The sequence below is a fragment of the Cydia pomonella genome, chromosome 2, assembly GCF_033807575.1.
Source record: "Cydia pomonella isolate Wapato2018A chromosome 2, ilCydPomo1, whole genome shotgun sequence".
Taxonomy (NCBI): Eukaryota; Metazoa; Arthropoda; class Insecta; order Lepidoptera; family Tortricidae; genus Cydia; species Cydia pomonella.
In genome coordinates this window covers 19869565-19889059 of record NC_084704.1, presented here as the reverse complement: position 1 = coordinate 19889059, position 19495 = coordinate 19869565, and the positions used below count along the sequence as shown (strand labels likewise).

At 35.2% G+C, this 19495-nt stretch overlaps 1 protein-coding gene across 12 annotated transcripts in view; it reads left to right on the top strand.

Annotated features, from left to right (window-relative positions):
- The window catches only part of LOC133534604 (CUGBP Elav-like family member 1), a 506026-nt gene that overhangs the window by 210741 nt on the left and 275790 nt on the right, over positions 1-19495 (top strand). The window lies entirely within an intron of this gene.

The following is a 19495-nucleotide window of genomic DNA, read 5'->3' as shown; positions in this document are numbered from 1 at the left end:
TGCGATGTTAAGAGTCGCTAGTACAGAGCCGCCGTCATACAAATGTAGATGCAATCTGATTTTATAACGACGTGCTAAAATAACAAAAAACTTTGCATGAACACTGACGTAACATAATTATATCTAAGCCTGCAGGGCTAAGATGGTCGGCTTTTTATCATTTGACACAATGGCTGTCCCGTTCTAACAAGTATGTAAGCGTGAAAGTGACGGGTATAGTGACAAGTGATAAAAATGGAACCATGCTGCCACCGCTGTAGGGCTAAGATGGTCGGCTCTTTATCATTTGTCACCATGCCTGTCAAGTTCTAACAAGTGAGTAAGCGCGAAAGTGACGGGCATATTGACAAGCGATAAAAATGGAACCATGCTGCCACCGCTGAAATACGTTTTCATAGCTGGAAATTGTAATACAAAGAAAATAGATCGAGTAGAAGATTTACAAACAATACCTAAATATAATCGTTATATTTTATTTGTGTTGCGATTTTGCAATGAAAATTATTTTCATGCATAAATATATGTTACTCCAATGCTACTGTTACTGTTACTGCCAAGTTTCATGTTATTCCAGCATGTCGTTATAAAATGAGAGCGTAACTTCAATTGTATGAAAACGTGAATTCGGCGGCTCTGTAATGGTGACTCATAAGATTTTACCTAGCATAATAACCCGATGTAGCGATTATTGTAAATGTAGAGAAATAGCTGTAATGTACGGAATTGTGCACCATGTGGGACCTCTCTGGACCATCTTGATAGTTTAGACCTCACTTCCCCTTTGAGCTCAGCAGTTGACCTTCAAGGAAGCGTCCTTCCAAACAGCGGTTTGGACTTAGGCAATTAAATTATTAGTAGTGTATATTTGTATTAGCGCTGACTGGAATATTCGTCTGTTCTCCTTCACACCGCACACCCCCCTCTCGGAGAAACTACTCTACAATGTTTTTATAATATTTAATTATATTTAGCCACTAAATTCTTCTTCGGAAGTAGAAAAAATTTACCTCAAATGTGAATGTATTATAATAAGCTATAAAATACCTATAATAGGGACGGCATTTGCCTATGACATTGTCAGCGTAATTGAAATAAAGTATCAAATTGAATGGCTTGTTTTTACATTTATCATACATACATTTGTTACTAAACGCAGGATTAGTAGCAAATGTACGAACTCGTATTTAACTCTTATCAACGTGTAAATCGGCCCTAAGGCCCCCTTTCAAAAACTAATAGCCACTCGGATGGACGGACTGAGATCATTAGTGAAATTATAAGGATTTTCTCATTCACTACGTGTTCACTACGGATTCGTAAAAAGTAGTATTTTAGTCCCTCTACTTGTCGCTACACTAATTGTCGCTCGCATTCCTAGTCGATTAATCAAAGATAAATTTGTGAGATTCAATATGTCTGTAAAATCAGTATGGCTCTAAATGCGTGACGGACTACGCATAGTGGAAGGTAGAAAACTATAGATAATCGCAAAACCTAACAAACAATGTACAAGCAAAAAGAAGACGACCAATATTGTTTGTACATTATCTTTTGCGTAAGTTAGTGATCGTGACAACCAGAATACCGACCAACTAAATAAAAAAGACTTTCGGTTTAAAAAAGTCGCAGCCAAATTTCAGTCTAAGCATTCATGACTGTTGAAAAAGTTTGATTCTGTTTACCCTACAGCCTGAATGTTAATAGGGGTTGTTATCTCAATGACAGTCTTTTGCTCCTTCTTTTTTTGTCAACGCTCGGGTAAACACGGTGGACTTTTGTTTGGTATTATGCAACTGCGGAATATTGTAAGGGTTCCTTATATTGATTGCCCATAAAAATGAGAGCAGAGGCGATAAAAATGTATTCACTTTTAATTAATTAATCTATCACAGGCATCAAATTTAAATAGGATACCTTTAAATTCCCCAAGTCACAAAGTAGTTATTCGCAAAAGTATTATAATAAACCTGTTGCTTGCACACAAACTTACAGGAGTATTCTAATTTTAATAACAGGATATTAATTAAATCTATATCCAATCAATATTTAATTTATATCCGGATATTATAATAAAAAAAATAAAAATTAAATATATCTTTATTTCAGACCCAGAAGTCCATAATATGGTAGGTATACTTAGAATACGCCTGATACTCTCGTGTCCCATACAAATCTGGAAAATACATTCAACAATTTTCGCAGATTTCTTTCTCGATTAGGGTCATAAAAGTAATGTTCCACATCAACTATCCAAACAAGTAAACAGTCCACAAAACGGTTCGCTACATAATGGCTGACACGCATTTACATCGGCTCTCGTAATGGTGGACATTAGAAGCAGTTTCATCTAGCGAGATAATGTACTGTGAATGTATGAGCGAACTTGTATGCTGGCTATACATTTGTTTCGATTTTGTTTGTCTACGGATATAAAATACTAGAACATACACATGTCACAGACATATTTACATATACGAGTAGGTACATACATATTATACAAGTTTTTTATACCACGACGGTGGAAAACAAGCAAACGGCCCGCCTGATGGTAAGCAGTCACCGTAGCCTATGGACGCCTGCAACACCAGAGGTATTACATGCGCGTTGCTGACCCTTTAAAAACCTGTACACTCCTTTTTTGAAGAACCCTATACTGTAGCCCCTCGGGAAAACCTCGTAGTAGCCAGTTATTGACCTATACGGATTGCGTGACCAGCTGAATGCCACGGTCAACCAGCAATCAACAAAATCCGGATCGTCTCACACGAATTATTATAGTAGGTGCGCCACCGCCTGGGGAACAGTGATGCATTGGTATTATTCATTTAACTCAAAAAGGTCATATACTCCTATTTATAGGATTTCACTTGTTTTCCAGTCTTCCTTTGATATCATGGGGACAATGCCGCCCTCGAAACGTCGGAGGTTTTTAAAGCTGATTCGCGATTAAGTCCCGTTTAAGTAAATAATAATAGTTCAGGTTTTTTTTTTCCAAAATATGTATGTGTTATCTGTGATTGAATGAATTATTTCTGTATAACTATTTCATATAAATAAATATATAACAAGCATTCTATTATAATAGTAACTTACAACATTTTTTTTATTGAACAATAAGATAAAATGAAAATATGAATTCAGGAGCTTGTAAGTCTGAAGTTAAATACTTTAACCAACATTACTAAAGCTAACTTTATTTTACCTCTGCCCATAACTATAAGTAAGCGGTGCCAAGTCTCTTTTCTTTTAATTAAATCCGTAGTTGCAGTCAAGACGTAAATTTTCCTTCTACCTTTACTAGTACCATGAGACCAGGGAACTAGATTCCATCGTTTCTCACAGGAAATGCGCGACAAGATCCTAGAATTCACGTTCAAACGAGCTATTTTTTACACAATGTTAGATTGTTTGACCTGACAGAAAGAAATAAAAGAATCAAAAATTATGTTTAAATATTATGACCTTTAATTTAAAAAAATGTATTATTATGATGTTTTCTTTTAATTGCAGTTGGAGAATCTCAATATAGAGTTTTTATAATTTTGCATTGGAAATAACCCCCAAAAGAGCTTTAAATATTTTTTCTTTAGTCCCTACAATATCGAGTAATCCACACTAGTTTACATGTAATACTAAAATGTATAAATAATAATGCTAAAAAGTATTTGTAATTTCAAAGTATTTTATACAAATGTATATGCAGGGGTGCAAAGCTAATAGCTTTACGTCAAACATTTGCTAAAGGTACGATATGGATTCGATATGTCAATGTCAAGGGTGATGTTTCTTCAAACAAAAACGGCACTTTTGACACTGACATGTCCAATCCATACCTATCGTATCTTTAGGAACTTTTTGATGTATCTTAAAGTTCGAATCGGGCCTTTGTCGATGAATTGAATAAGGTAGAATTTCGGCATAATTTTTTTTTTAATATTAAATGATATAAATTTAATTAAATGGTTTACGTTGGAAACGATTTTTGATTTTTCCATTTTCTTAAAAAAATATTCCGATAACATAGCAAATATCTGTTTAGTACAAAAAATAACGCGGGATCAAAACGAGTAGATATCTCAAGTATATTTCCACAACTTATTTATAATCATATTTTTTGTTTTAAAATCTTGCACAAAAAAAAAACAATATCAGCGACAATTCGTTCAAACATTATCTAAACTCTCAGAACAGACATGAACTGTCCTTTAAAAGCAAAGTAAAGCTGGCTGCTTATCCCCTCCGAAGAACTTTGACAACAAGAAAAAAGTGGCAATTGAGAAGTGACAACGGGCCTTTTTTCATATTCGTTAGGCCCAACTTGCCTCTTAAATTATTACGGTAAAGTTACAAGTCGAGCCTCAACTTTGGAAACGAGAAATGCGATGTTACTAAACAAGAGAAGCACAAGTATCTCACCGATTATAAAAGACATATGCTGTTTTGGTTTCAAATGCGCAAAATGGCAATGGAAAGTTTCCATTTTCCCTGTCAAATTTGCTGCGATGCGGCAGTGGAAGCAGATTGATTGGCTAGGTTGGAGGGTTTTGGTTCGAAGCGTTTCTTTTCAAACGAGTTGATGTTTATTTTGCAGTGTCATTACATGAGATACTTAAATGTTTTTTTTTTTTTTAGAAGAACAGTGACTAACTAACAAACTAACTATTGTGGCGCAGTGATCCAAACAGGGTCTTGGCCTCCAAAACGAGAGAACGCCACCTGCCTATATGCCCGTGATATGTCAGCGTAAAAAATGAAGATTCTTCTAACAAAAACGTCACTTTTGACACTGATTTGTCCAATCTTATCGTATCTAGACTTAATATTTGACCGAACCTTAAAGTTCGAATCGCGCCGTAAGTCTTTATTTTATGTTACAGTTTGTCAAAATGTTTTATGTAACTTACGTATATACTTGCAAAACGTCGGCATAAAAACCTTTATTTACTAACTTGCGCTTAAATGTTAGAAGCCTTTTTATCCAAATTCTTTTCACACGAACGCAGACAATCATTTAAACGATCCCGCGCCCACTTCCAATTCCAATCCAAAAAAATATATGAAACGCCTGAAAGAACATTCCGTGCAAACAAAACGGGTATAGGGGTGCTATTTCGTTCACCAAATATCGCGCGAGATAAATGTGGCCATACGTTACGCACCGCTTTTGAGGTGAAAAGCGTGGGTTGAAAATCTCAAGTCGCATACGGGATTTCCTTACGAGGACTCGCTACATTTGAATGCGGTGTATTAGTGAATGGTGAGATTTATCGCCGTCGAGACGACAGGAGACCGCCGATTTATGGCGGTGCGTGCGGGGAGAATCGCGGCCGAGAGTGCTACGTCAATTCATACTTCGGTACTATAGATGTTTTTGTTTTGAATACAACAGTCAATCATAGATACAATCAAAATATATCGGAGATCTCTATTAATAGACTCGTAAAACTCCACTGATGTTGTAAAATGCTTTAATTTTTGATTAGTATATATTTAAACATCGCATCTCAAGTAACCTACCGAACCTATTCTATCTATCTATTGGTTTAATATGATTATCATCAAAACATTATACAGGAACACTACGATCTGCCTGATCTTACGATCGGCCGTTGACATACATAACAGGAACAGTTGTGAAAAAACATTAATAATTTATGATTTTCGAATCATATTACGCCCCTGAACCCTGAACTCGCCCAAAAACGGCAAAAACCTGTTGAAATAATCTCAATACACGTTACAAGGTCACTTTTTGCTAAAATATATACAAATTATACCAAAAATACTCTGTGTATATCATTGTACTTTACAACACGTTTTTGATGTCAACTTTATTTCAAGATGCTAAGGTACCAATTTCTGCAACAACAGACGAAAAATATAAACTAAAAAAACGCTGAAGGGGTTTGCTAATACAAGCATTTAATGTTGTTTAAATATCAATTTGGCCCGTGTCATTGGGGCTGCTTAGGTTATTTATCGGGTAACTTGCTTTTTGTTTGTGTTTTTATGGAGTCGATGTGAAAGCGTTGAAATTTATGTGATGTTGTTTCGAGTGTGGTTTGGGTATTTGGAATTCGATACGGGTAATTCTCGTTTGTTTATGGCGCTACAGTAAAAACAAAACATTGTAAGTAGCATGTTATTAAAAGTAGATAGCCATTAGCTTTTTTAAAAGTAAGTTTGTTTATACATTCATTTTAATGAATTAATAATACTTAGTTTATGTACAGCTAATTATCAAGTTCAAAAATTGTTAAATATTATAATATTGCTTTCTTATCGACCGCAATAATAAGTGTTTGTGGAATCAAATTCGAACGTAGAAATGGTATTCGATAACGTTACAAATATATAAAAACCGACCAAGTGCGAGTCGGACTAGCGCACGAAGTGTTCCTTACCATTACGCAAAAACCGCCAAAAAAAAATCTCATTTGTATGGGAACCCCATTTAAATATTTATTTTATTCTGTTTTTAGTGTTTGTTGTTATAGCGGCAACAGAAATGCATCATCTGTGAAAATTTCAACTGTCTAACTAACACGGTTCATGAGATACAGCCTGGAGACAGTCGGACAGACAGACAGACGGACGGACAGTGGGGTATTAGTAATAGGATCCGTTTTACCCTTTGGGTACGGAACCCTAAAGACTATATAAACTTAAAATTATAAATAGAAAACTTCCTCCTTTGAATTTTTGCATGCCACATTGAATGCCAATGCTTATAGGCTGAGCAAAACACTGGCCCGTCTTCTGGTCGCCTGTGGTGTCTATAATTCACATAGCTAAACCCTTGAAGAGCCGGCTCACGCTTTAATTTTTTTATAATTTCACGGTTGTAGTAACTATACAAACCCAATCCCAATATATATATAAAAAATCTAAGTTAAATCCTTAACAATATAAAGTCTAATTCCTTGGTTAATCAAACAGCCTCAAACCAGCCCCTTAAAGGCTTAATGAAGAAATTGCAAATGAATCCTCCTTAGAATTTTAAAACAATCTCAAAATCAAGCCGACTTGTTATGCAAGTATCGTAGCAGGTGCTACGAGCCGCGGGTACAGCTACAGTTTATATACTACGATGCTACGCCATATCGGCGAGGCCTATGTTACTTTACCAAACTTTGACACCATGATTTGCATAGTTGCAGTGCAACCTTCGAATCTCGCTGTGAACTCGCTAAATTTTGATGGATCAAAATATATTCTTACATTATAAGCTCATTTTTTTTCAACAGTTATGTTAATATGTAAAAGCGTGTTTAGAAAAAAAATATCGGTAATTTATAATATTCAGTGTAACATAACTCTGCGATATACGTAACGTAATTCTGGGATGATACGAACTTTTCATTATTTATGAAATTGTGTACAGTGTGTCACGAGGTACCCAAAAGATTTTAATTGTGTATTCCTGATTATAATTATTTAAGCACTAAAATGTCCTATAAACTTCCAATGCCAATTGAATAAATATATATATATCATTACTTTAGTACGAAACACCTTTTTGATGTCGATGTTGCTACTACTATGGGAAGTAGTAACCAACTCATTATACTCATCGATAGATGTAAAAGTGACAAAAACTTAAGGTTTTTTCCGAAAAAAATAGTAAAAATTCATTTTATGTGACAAGTTTACTAATTACGTTTGATTTTTTTGTACAAACAATTTAAAAAAAAATTAAACAAATTTTGTTGGGCGACATTGTCCAGGTAAAATTTTTTCCTTCTTTTGGCCTCAAAAATTCTTGGCTAATCTTTCGGGTTCCTCATGATACGCTGTGTATTGAATTTATTCGTAACGTTGTGTGGTTATTTTTTTTTTCAATTTAATCAACTGCTTACGCCTACCAAAGGTAGAAACTTGACTCGCCTTAAATTACTTATACCATAAGTGGAGGACGTTTAACACGACGTAACGACTGTCGTCTGCAGTTACCCCGCAAACAACATACACAGTCAAACAGTTGCGTATCTCAATACACTGCACATTTCAAAACTGAACCTTATCACTTATTGCTTATAGTCGTTTATTTATTTAAGTAAGTGTGCGCGATGAGATTTATTTACAGCATAAGGTTTTAATTTAACATGTGAATATGAGACGCTTTGTCAGTGGCATGACGAAGTGCTTTACTTGTAACTTGTTATCTTGACATCTTGGCAATTAGCACTTGCAGATTGACAGTTGAGTCAAAGAAATGCGTACCTAGTACACAATGAAATAATTTTTAATTCGCGTTTCATATTAATAAATAATTTAATTGAATTACAAATTCTACTTCTTACCAATATTACGGTGTTGAATATTACTGCAACATACAGCAGCAACAGTTATACAGCTAATGCCTTCCTGCTCATTAAATAAATAGTAATATTCAATATGATTACTGAATATTATAAGGCTCTTCCAAGTAATAAACCACATATTTTAAGGATTAATGGATAACATTATTTTTTCGTTTCCTTTCGTTAATGGGAATTATAAAAGGAAACGGTGTTGCCTTTCCTGTGATGGTTCCTTTTATATTTGTAATCATTCATTCAGATATTATTTACTAATAACTTATCATAGGCACTTGTACCGTGTTTAGATATGGCCCAAAGTCAAGAAAATAACTTCTATAATAATTAGCAAGAGATGATGCTGAAAAAAAAAGTTGCGTCTGTACATGGCATAAGAAAGCCAAATATGGCTTTCTCTGAACCAAAGGTTTCCTTTTGCAGAATAATTTTTTGTGCTCCTAAGCTGTATTACAGAAGTGGAGCCACCTAGATTTTTGATGTAGGTGGAGGGGTGAGGAGGGGGAGGGGGGGGGGTCAGTTTGGGTTGGTTAAAAAACTGTGTTGCTCTAATTTACAATCTTATGATTTTTAATTTTGTGTAAGTAATGGAAATACCCATGGTAACACAGTATTCTTCCTAAACGGTAATAAACTTGGTCGGAGTTCCGTAATTAAATTTATATTCGCAAACTGTAAGAATAGCCTTTTGTTTCATTAGACGTTTTGTTGACTTGAAATACAATCGCGCTGGCGTAATGAGCCGGTTCAGTTTGAAATTAAAATGTTTTAATTCTTTGAGAGAATTCAAATTTGTTAGTGTAGGAGTACGCAGGTAAGTGCCACATGCTGTGCTTCCACAATTACAAACATTATTTTAATGTTAAATGATTTAACATTTCTAAACAATAAGGACAAGACTCATATGATAATTATTACCATATAAACACCAACGAAATACGCTGCATTCATGCTTGTCCACAAAGGGACAAATGCCATGAGTCCCATGACTATTTTATAGGTAAAATCAAATATCTTCATAAACACATAAAATACAAATCCCTATTTCATAAAATAAAAATCCCTGCTGCTATTCCTTGAGGCCCGAAGCATGTTGAGCAAATAGAACGCCATCAATATGATGTCTCGCTCAAGGTACATTTGAAAAGATTTTATTACATCGCTGTGGCTGGCTCGAGGGTTCGTGACGGTTGTTTTAAAGGTACGGACATGGATACGTTAAGGTTCAATCGAGTCGCCAACGGCTAGCGACGTACAAATAAGAACAAGCAAGCGAACCGGGACTTTATTGAAAATAACGTGCGTTTGTTCTGACGTGAGACTATTATTGTGTCGTCCTACTCGGTTGGATAGTACACTGCGTTACTCTCGTGTATTTGTAGAGTTCCGCGGTCAAGTAATGCCTTTATATAGTTTGTTTTCTTTGTAATCGAGGGCATTTTACTTAATAACCACGGATATCGAAAATACTTTTTTGGATAAGTACCTAATTTCGAAATTTTATTTGTTTAAAAATTCCCTTATTTTGTAATATAATTTATTAAATGATTAGGAGTAAAATAACAGTTTCAGTATAGGAATATTGTTTTACAATATGGAAATATAACTTGCTTTTTATGTTTCCAATAAAAACGAAGACAAAGTTTCCAATAAAGACAAATATTTTGTTCAGATTCGAAAATATTGGATTCCGTGTAATTTTTATTTATTGGCCAATATGGCCCCAGGAAAATTTTTTATGCTTGGCAAGGAGATCAGCAACTCAACTCAGTACTTCTATATTTACACATTAACGTCTTAATTCCTTATTTCAATGAATTTCTGGTGCTTCATGTAGATACGTAATACCTAATTATTACATGTTCATCGGTTGTTAAAGCAAAATTATTAATTTCCAAGTACTGTAATTCTTATTCGATGCTAACAGCGACAGTGTTCCATTGTGCTCCACGTATAACCACTAATGTAAAACATATTTAGACTATATTAAGTCTGATATTCTGATAATCTGGTACCCCCATAAATTATCAAATAAAGTTTCACTTGGGTATATGAACACTTCTAACACAAGTCCTCCAAACGGGTGAAGTTCAGCACTCGGGTCTCTCCGGCAACTTCCGGGTACTCATGGTCACATTTCGGGACTCGAAAACTATTTCGACACCGACAGAGATGTGTTGTTTTAATGATTGTTCTTAGCGTGATGTGTAATATTACACATTATATTAGTGGGTAAAATATTACTTAAAAATGTACTCAAACATAAACCCAACAATAAACCTATTGCTTGAATTAATGTTTAAACCCATGTGCTTGTTTTAAATTTAGTAAATAGGTCTAATAATTTATATTTAAATCTAAGGCAAGAATAGTGCAAATGAAAATATACATACAACCCCACCACGGTTCCCCGGTGACTTGGACCAATAAATAATAATAACGAAATAACGAAATGCCACGGCGACGGAATTTAATTATTCGCAACGAGTTGCCAACGCTCACGGGATTGGTTGAAACAATCGAGGGACGACTTTAGAGTTCGTAATTCTTTTAAACACCTATTTACTCTATCCAAATATTTTGTAATCCTTTGGTTACCAGGTGAACCAAACATGTTAAAACTAAACATTTTATCAAAAAAAATATTATTATACGCAACAAAAACCTTTTCAGCCTGAATTAAATCCTGATTAACTGCCCAGAACACGCGAACAAAATTTTAATCAACATTGAATAAAATCCAATTTAGCATAATTTAAGCGTTCGAGCGGCTAGGGTTGTGCGTGAATTGAAATGTAACTGGATTATGAAACGATTATTGTATTCGTGTGGCTTATAGGTATTTGAACAGCTTGATTTCTAAATGGCGTATAACTCTTTTTACACTGAATCGAAATTATAATCTTAATTTGAGTAACGCAAGGACACTATTCCAATAACAAGTTAAAATAACATACGAGTTTATGAAAGTAATTTGTCGATTTCCCAGGTATGCGGATATCGAATACCCGCTGGAAATTGGACGCCATGACGACTGGCTGATAAAGTTAGCCCCGAATAATATTATTTGTCAGAGGGTTTGATAACTTGATAATGGGCATTTAAACAAGCTTTAACAATGTAACAAGTGAAAAGCAATTCAACCCTAGGTTAGAGCTAGGGTTGAATTGAAAAAATAGTAAGAACAGTAATTAGTCTAAATTTAATCGATTCCATCGTCTTACGAAAATTTGTCCGTGTTTCACTAATTATATGTATGCAAGCATTTCGCGTAATCTGTAAGCTTAACTTTGCATTAAATAAATACAAAATCTAACAAGAAAATACAAGTTATAATGGTTAATTTCCGTAACACAATGGAATTAATTAATGAATGTGGACGAATTAAGATTCAATTACGGACTTAACTGTTTTTTTTTTTGCCTGCATTATATATTACCACGACACACCTGACACACCTCACAACTTATGAACAAAGTAAGTCGTTAATTTCATCTTGAAACTCGCTACCCGATTCTCACAAACCTGAAATTAGTTTGAGAGGTAATAGTTATTAATGAGGTCATTTAAATTGCTAATGTTCATTATAAACCGAGTTAAATGTTTTATGATTTTGCCTTGTTTTCCGCTGTGAAAGCTGTCTTCGTTGCGGTCGCAAACTTTCCTCTATTATTTACGTAAGTAGCCTTTTGCATGAATACACAGTTTAGTAGGTACTAACGTTTCATCTTTTACATTAATCACGTTGTATACCTAATGTAATGATCTTTTTAGTTAAGTATTAACAATTTTTTTTAGGCTTTTGGCCCTCGTCGTGTCCGTCTTTATCACAAATGTATGCATATCTATTTCTATTTTTTATCTCTAAACATATCACTAAACATGTTTAATAGTGCTTTGCTGATTTATACTCGTATACATACATTTATACGGAACACTTATAGAATCACTTCGGTCTTGCGAATCGGTTATTTTTATTTTAGGGCTGCATCATAATTCTAGTTTCCTCGAATAATACTTAAATTTCGATGTCCCAAAAACTAAGCTAAAACTCACTGTTTCTTCTCATGATATATTTTTTCAATGAAGTCGTATCGTATGAAATGATAAAAACATGATGACAAAATTTCACCATTTGCAATCATCATCTCATGCCGGCTGTAGTACACATTCGTCGAGAGCCTTTCGGCTAGAGTCTCGGCACCGCTCCGATCCAATCGGAGAAGCGTGGGACAAGACGAGGAAGCGCGAGACCAGAAGGGAGCAGTATGTACACACTCGTTCTCAGCCTGTCTCGGGCTGTCTCGATGAGCCCGCATTATAGTTGAAATTTTCTGAGCTGTTTTTTTGGTTTGTTTAAGATTTAGCGCAATAATCACCTTTTCATTTCACCCATATCGTACTATTTATATGGAAACGAAAATCATCATCATACGGAAGCGACGTTGCTCGACGCACAACCGACCAATTTTTATTTGCCCATCCTCAAGCCTTACTTAAACTCTTAGAAGAGTAGTAAAATAACTTTTATACGAGGGAGCGAACTCGACATAATTCCGAGTTGGCAAACTTTCGCGAGGGGGCCGGAGGAACCTTTATGAAGAAAAGAGAATCAATAGATCATAATAAATTTGCCCAAGAACCGTCCCATTCGGTGGTCTGGTATTTTTCCACGTGAAAAATTATAAATAACTGCCCTAACTTTCTCGGGTGCGTCCTATAATATATACGCACTTTTGGAATAATTTCAGTTTACAAACGTTAAAAATGTATACTAATCTTATGTATAATAAAGTAAACGTATACTTTCAATTAGTATAACATAAAAATAATATAACATACGACATACATATGGCTGTTTGGTATAATATACATATAAGTTAAGCTCATTTCATATAACTGTCATAATATATACATATTAAAATATAAATATCATCTTATATAATTAAGTAGTAAAATTAGTAGGATGACCTAGAATTTCAAACCTCATAGAACACACTACTAGAAAAAAAACTGCTAAAAGTGGGTTAGGTTAGGTTAGAACTGTGACCCCCTAGATAAATAAATTGTTTCCAGAATAGGTAGCAGGTTACGTTAGAACTCTGAGGCTTCGGAAAAAGAAACTGTTAACAGAAAAGTGGGTTAGGTTAGGTTAGAACTGTGACCCTCTAGATAAAGAAATTAGCACCAGAATTACCACAGAAAAAAGCTGCAATCTGTAATAGATAAATACGGAGCAAACTACGTTGAAATATAAATTCGCATAGTATAGATGTTTCAAATACATTGCTCATTTCATAATAATTTAAAAAAACCAATACACACACAACACAAACACAAATAGTAGGCGCTTATTTTTAATGTATGATATTTGTTTTGTATGTTATATTATTTCAACGTTATACCTTTCTAATGTTATCGTAAACAATGATATATGTAGTGTTTATTATACAATTTACAATTATAGAATTCGTTGTTATACATATTGCATGTTATTGCAATTGAATGTTATTCCGATCAAAATTATACAAATTGAATTTATACATTCAGAGTGATATATTATAGGTTTGTATACGTTCTATTACTTACCCAACTTTCTCCACGAGAGTTTTAATGCGGCGGTTGTAAATATTTTTTTTATTACGATGCCCTTACTTGTACCAGTGTATCTGAAATAGGTACTCAAGTACATTTAAACTTTCTGATTTGCTGTTTAACTTCCATTTGACACATGGCGACTTATTTTTAAGTAGGCAAAACAGATAAAATAAACTCTATTAATTATCTGAATAGGGTGTGTAATATTTGGTATATATTTTTTTTTTGTATATTTTCATTCGATATAACAACATTTGGTATAGTTTTAAAGGGTATAATCATTCATTACATATAATTAACATTTAGTATAACAACAAAATATATATACTTATTTCGTATATTCATCATTACGTATAACGTTTATTTTGTATAATACATTTGATATAACGTTTATTTATTATAACAATCATATGGTATAATTAACTTTTAATATACAACTCATATTATATAACTAACTACTACTACTACTACTACTTAATGGCGCAGCGACCCAAAATGAATCTTGGCCTCCGACACGAGTACTCGCCAGTTGTCTCGATCCTGTGCCATCTCCCGCCAGTTATCGGCCTGGAGATCGCGCAAGTCCGCTTCAACAGCATCGCCCCAGCGATATCTGGGACGTCCGATAGGCCTCCGCCCTACCGGGCGTCCCAGGTATGCCCTTTTAGCGCCGCGATCCTCCTCCATTCTCAAAACGTGGCCAAGCCAACGGAGACGGTGAGCTTTTGTTTCGCCGACAATATTGGGTGTAGCCACAAGATCTTCAATCTCGACGTTTTTGCGGAGTCTAAGGCTGCCAAGAGAGAGAAGAGAGGTGTGATATAACTAACTAGCAATATAAAAAAATTGAGATGGTCAAAAGCCGCAAAAAGCAACAAAGTATTAATCAAATACTTGAGCGAAAACAAGAATACAAGGAAGATGAATTTCTGCGAGAAATGGCTTCTAATTTAAGTTTATTGAAAAAAAAATATTTAATTTTTTTTATACATTGCGTTTTGTTTATATCATTTATATAAACTAATTTATATCATTTCCTGCGGTGGCAGCATGGATCCATTTTTACCGCTTGTCACTATGCCCGTCACTTTCGCGATTACATACATGTTAGAACGTGACAGGCATGGAGACATATGATAAAGAGCCGACCATATTAGCCCTACTATAGGGGTCACAGTTCTAACCTAACCTAACCTAACCTATTTTTCTGATAGCAATCCGTTTCTTTAGGCGTCACAGTTCAAACCTAACCCAACTAACATTTGTGATAGCAGTTCGTTTCTTTAGGTGTTTATTTCTTCTGTGAACACAGTAAAGTTCTAACCTACCCAATTTTTCTGGTATTAATTTTGGAATTATATCTCTAATACATCATATAAAAAAATAGTTATTCTCACTGTGCTTTAGATGAAATTAGCGTTATACCATTTGATTATTATTAGAAATAAGCATTCTACTCAAAGAACGTTATAATAAATGCTATTCGATATTATGAACATTACTTATAAGAAACAATAATTATACATAATGTTAATTTGTCATTGGTTGTTATGTCAAACAATTATTATGTCAAACAATTATTATATCAAGTGAGCGTTATTGCAACTAATATTATATTTAAAAAAATATAGCGATCGATACGCACCCATCTGAATAAACTATTATTACATGCCAATAAGGGGGCAAAGAGAACAATGTCGCCGACGACATTGTTTTCTTGGTATACATGGTAGATACAAGTTGCCCACGACGAACCCGAGAATTTAACCACGAATTTTTGAGGCCAAAAGAAGGAAAAAATATTATATGAGTTTAGGTCAATTTCACAAAAATATTTTTTTTGTTTATTTTTTATTAATTGTTGTATGTACATAAAATGTAAACACTATTTGAATAACTGTAACTCCAAAATAATTTGAACTTTTTTTGTAAAACCTATTTTTTGCAAAGTGTTACTTGTCACTTTTTGACATCTATCAATAAGGATATTTGGGCTAGATCCCATAGTGGCAACATCGCTATCAAAAAGGCGTTTTGCACTAAGTAACAATAAAAAGCGGTGGTGGCCGAGTGGATATAAGATCCGACTTTCAATCTGGAGGTCGCGGGTTCAAATCCTGGCTCCTACCAATGAGTTCTTCGGAACTTATGTACGAAATATAATTTGATATTTACCACTAGCTTTTCGGTGAAGGAAAACATCGTGAGAAAACCTGCATATATCTGCGAAGAAATTCAAAGGTGTATGTGAATTCCTCAATCCGCATTGGACCAGCGTTGTATCAACCCAAGCCCTCTCGCGCATAAGAAGAGGCCTGGGCCCAGCAGTGAGACGTATTAGTAGGCTGAATTATTTTTATTATTATTATTATAACAATAAAAACATGTTTTTTTTTGTAAGTGGCTTTAACTCTCAATCAAAACTAGGCAAATTCCAAAAAAGTTTATAGGACACGTTAGTCATTAAATATGATCAGGAATATACTGTTAAAATCTCTTGAAATGCTCACGGGCACCGTGTATAAGAGGGTAGAAAAAGGAGGTTCTGTGCGGACAACTACGGGGAGTGATATTTACCTTTGGATCAATTCAAGGACTTTCTTATGATGTTATTAGAATAATGATGTGTCTCTTGTAGATAGTGATTAACGTATAGTATTCAGAGTGAACAGTAATCCGAGGAAACAGTTGATGGGTAATATGAACTTAAGGTAAACTTAGTGTCAGGAATGGGGTCGCTATAAAGGGAGGTTTGGAGGCGCCTCTTAAGCTTAAGAAACCAGGTGGACAATCATGTGAAACTCGTGTTATATGTAAGTAATAAAGTAGGACACCAGCAATGAGTTATCGTTATCTCACTAACGTCTAGGCCTCGTATAGGGTAATAGTATGTTTACATATCGCATTCTTGTATGAGTAAAGGCATCAACTCATTCGATAGGTTAATAAGTATGGTGAGCTTGACGACAACTATGTTGACGAGTACATCTACTTGGGCCAGCTAGTCTCTTTCAGTAACACGCAAGACAAGGAGGTTAAGCGCCATGTTCAAAATGCCTGGAAGAGCTACTGGTCCATGAAAGAGCTAATGAAGGGTAACGTGCTATTGGCACTGAAGCGCAAACTCGTTGACATATGTCCTGTCCTAACCTGCGGGGTCCAAACTTGGTCACTCACAGAGATTCAGAAGTCCAAACTGAAGGTTTGCCAACGCGCTATAGAGCGCAGCATTCTAGATGTTAAAGCAACTGATCGCATAAGAAACACCACGCTGCGCTCTAAAACCCGCATTGCTGACAAGAAAACCGCTAGAGTCAAATGGGACTGAGCCAGACACGTCTTCCGCATGCATCCGGAGAGATGACCTTGCTTAGCCCTCAAGTGGATGCCGGTAGAGGGACGTGGACCGGGCAGGCCTAAAGGGAGATGGCGGGCTGATCTGGACTGCTTCCTGAACAACTGGCCGTAGGAAACACCAAATCGGGAGTCGTGGAAATCAAGGGGAGAGGCCTTTGCCCAGCAGTGGAACACAAAGTTTTTCACCACACCAACACGAGGAAACTACTAACTATGCAAAACCAAAAAAATCAAATTCAAATGAACGTAATAAAAAAATATCATCCAAAATCATCATTTAAAAGTCAAACAAATCAAAATTTGCATCTGTTACTTTGCCCCACATGTGGATTAAATGCAACTTTCTCATTCGTTTTTGAACAATCAAGAGGATATTTAGGTGTGGTTAAAAAGGAATAATTATACGCATAAGCAAATTTTCATATTGTTAATTATCTGCTTAACTACGAGTAAATCTGCATAACTTTAAGAGCCTTACGTTTTCCCTATCTAAGCAGGTATCCGTGACTTACTAAATGTATTATCCTTACTAAAAGAAATTTATTCTTGCCCAACAAATTTTAACCTAACACAGGGGTGATATATAAGTGCGTTTAAAAAGTGAATTCAGGTTTATCACCGGAACGCTTATAAATTTCCGCAAATCTTCAGATGCTGAGTTATTGCGAGCACTATTTTACCTTTTCTCGTGGGAACGGTGGAACTGGTACCGGGTTGAATTATATTGCTATATAGACAAACGATTGATCCTTGCCTTCTAGTATTTTATTTACATAACGTTTCTTGTTTTCTATCGTAGATTAGTATATCTTCAGCTTAGTCACTTTAATATTATTGTTATATGTGTAAAAAAAGGTATTTCTTTCTTTGGCATTCTCCTTGCCAGCCTAAGGGCCTGGCCAAGATGACAATCTTACATAGAGAAACGCCGATAAGTAACACATGCTGCGAAAGTCACGTGACTATTTCCATTCATTATTTTAGTTTCAATTGGCGTTGTCTATCAACGATTATCATCTTGGCTAGGCCCCCTGAAACGACACATTGTTAACTCCCTCCTTCATGGCCAGATGTTCTGACCTAAATTTTAAAGCCAAAAAGACTTTCGTATCCATTAAAAATTAATCAAAGTTACTTATAAATAGATAATAATAAAACGTAATGAATGCTCTCATTCAGGCGCACACTGCTTATATAGGTGTATTCGTAATTAACCAGCAGAATTAGTAAATTTGAAGGCTCAAACAAGCCGGCACCCGTAAACGACGGCAAACACAATCAAATGAAAATTAAACCGAATACGAAATCAACATGGCGACTTAGCATTAATAATTCATTAACCCGCACCGTGTCGACTAAATGACAGCAAAACAGACTAGTATTGAGCTGACGGAAGTTAAACGCGAAGGCAGACACGGGCATATAAAATTAACCAACGACCCAAGACTTACTAAATACTACAATCTTCTTTTTCTTTCCATCCTGTTACCCCCTATTGGGGTGATCTAGGGATCGAATACCATTTTCTTCTACTGACTCCCGTCTATATAAAGTAATCCTAACGATGAGTAACGCACACAAATACAGAAAAGTACCGATATTTGTAATCTTTAAATTAACATTTCAGTAGTGTGTAAGCGGTATAAAATTGCTTATTATGTTCTAGAGCATAAAATAAAATTATCTATTATGACTCTTATTAACTTTGCAATAAAGTTCAAAATTTGTCATACAAATTGCTAGTCCTGCCGCCGCGCTACGTGCGCCTGACCGGCGAGCCCCGTGCTCCCGACCGGCGAGTCCTGCGCTTCCGACAGGCGCGCCCCGCGCCCCCGACCGGTCCGAGTACGATTCTCTTTAAGCTTGAAAAAATACGGTTAAGTAACCTAAAACATTGGATAATTTTAAATATTTTACTAACAATTGAAGTGAATCGAAAAGTAGAGTATACAACTCGGGCATAAATGCCTAAGATATCGGTATCGAGAGTCACGACTGACAATAACTATATTGCTTAACAATTACTACTAATATAACAAGAAGGGGGAGTTGAAAAAAAAGTTCCGGTTAATCCGGTTATATTATTAGCTGAAAATTATTGAGCAATGAGCATTAGACTTTTTGTTCATCGCAACATCTATTGTCGAGTAGCAGTACTAATAAATCCGCTACTTGAAGCCAGATGTGGACGACGAAAATAATAAGCGTTTTGGTAAGAAAAC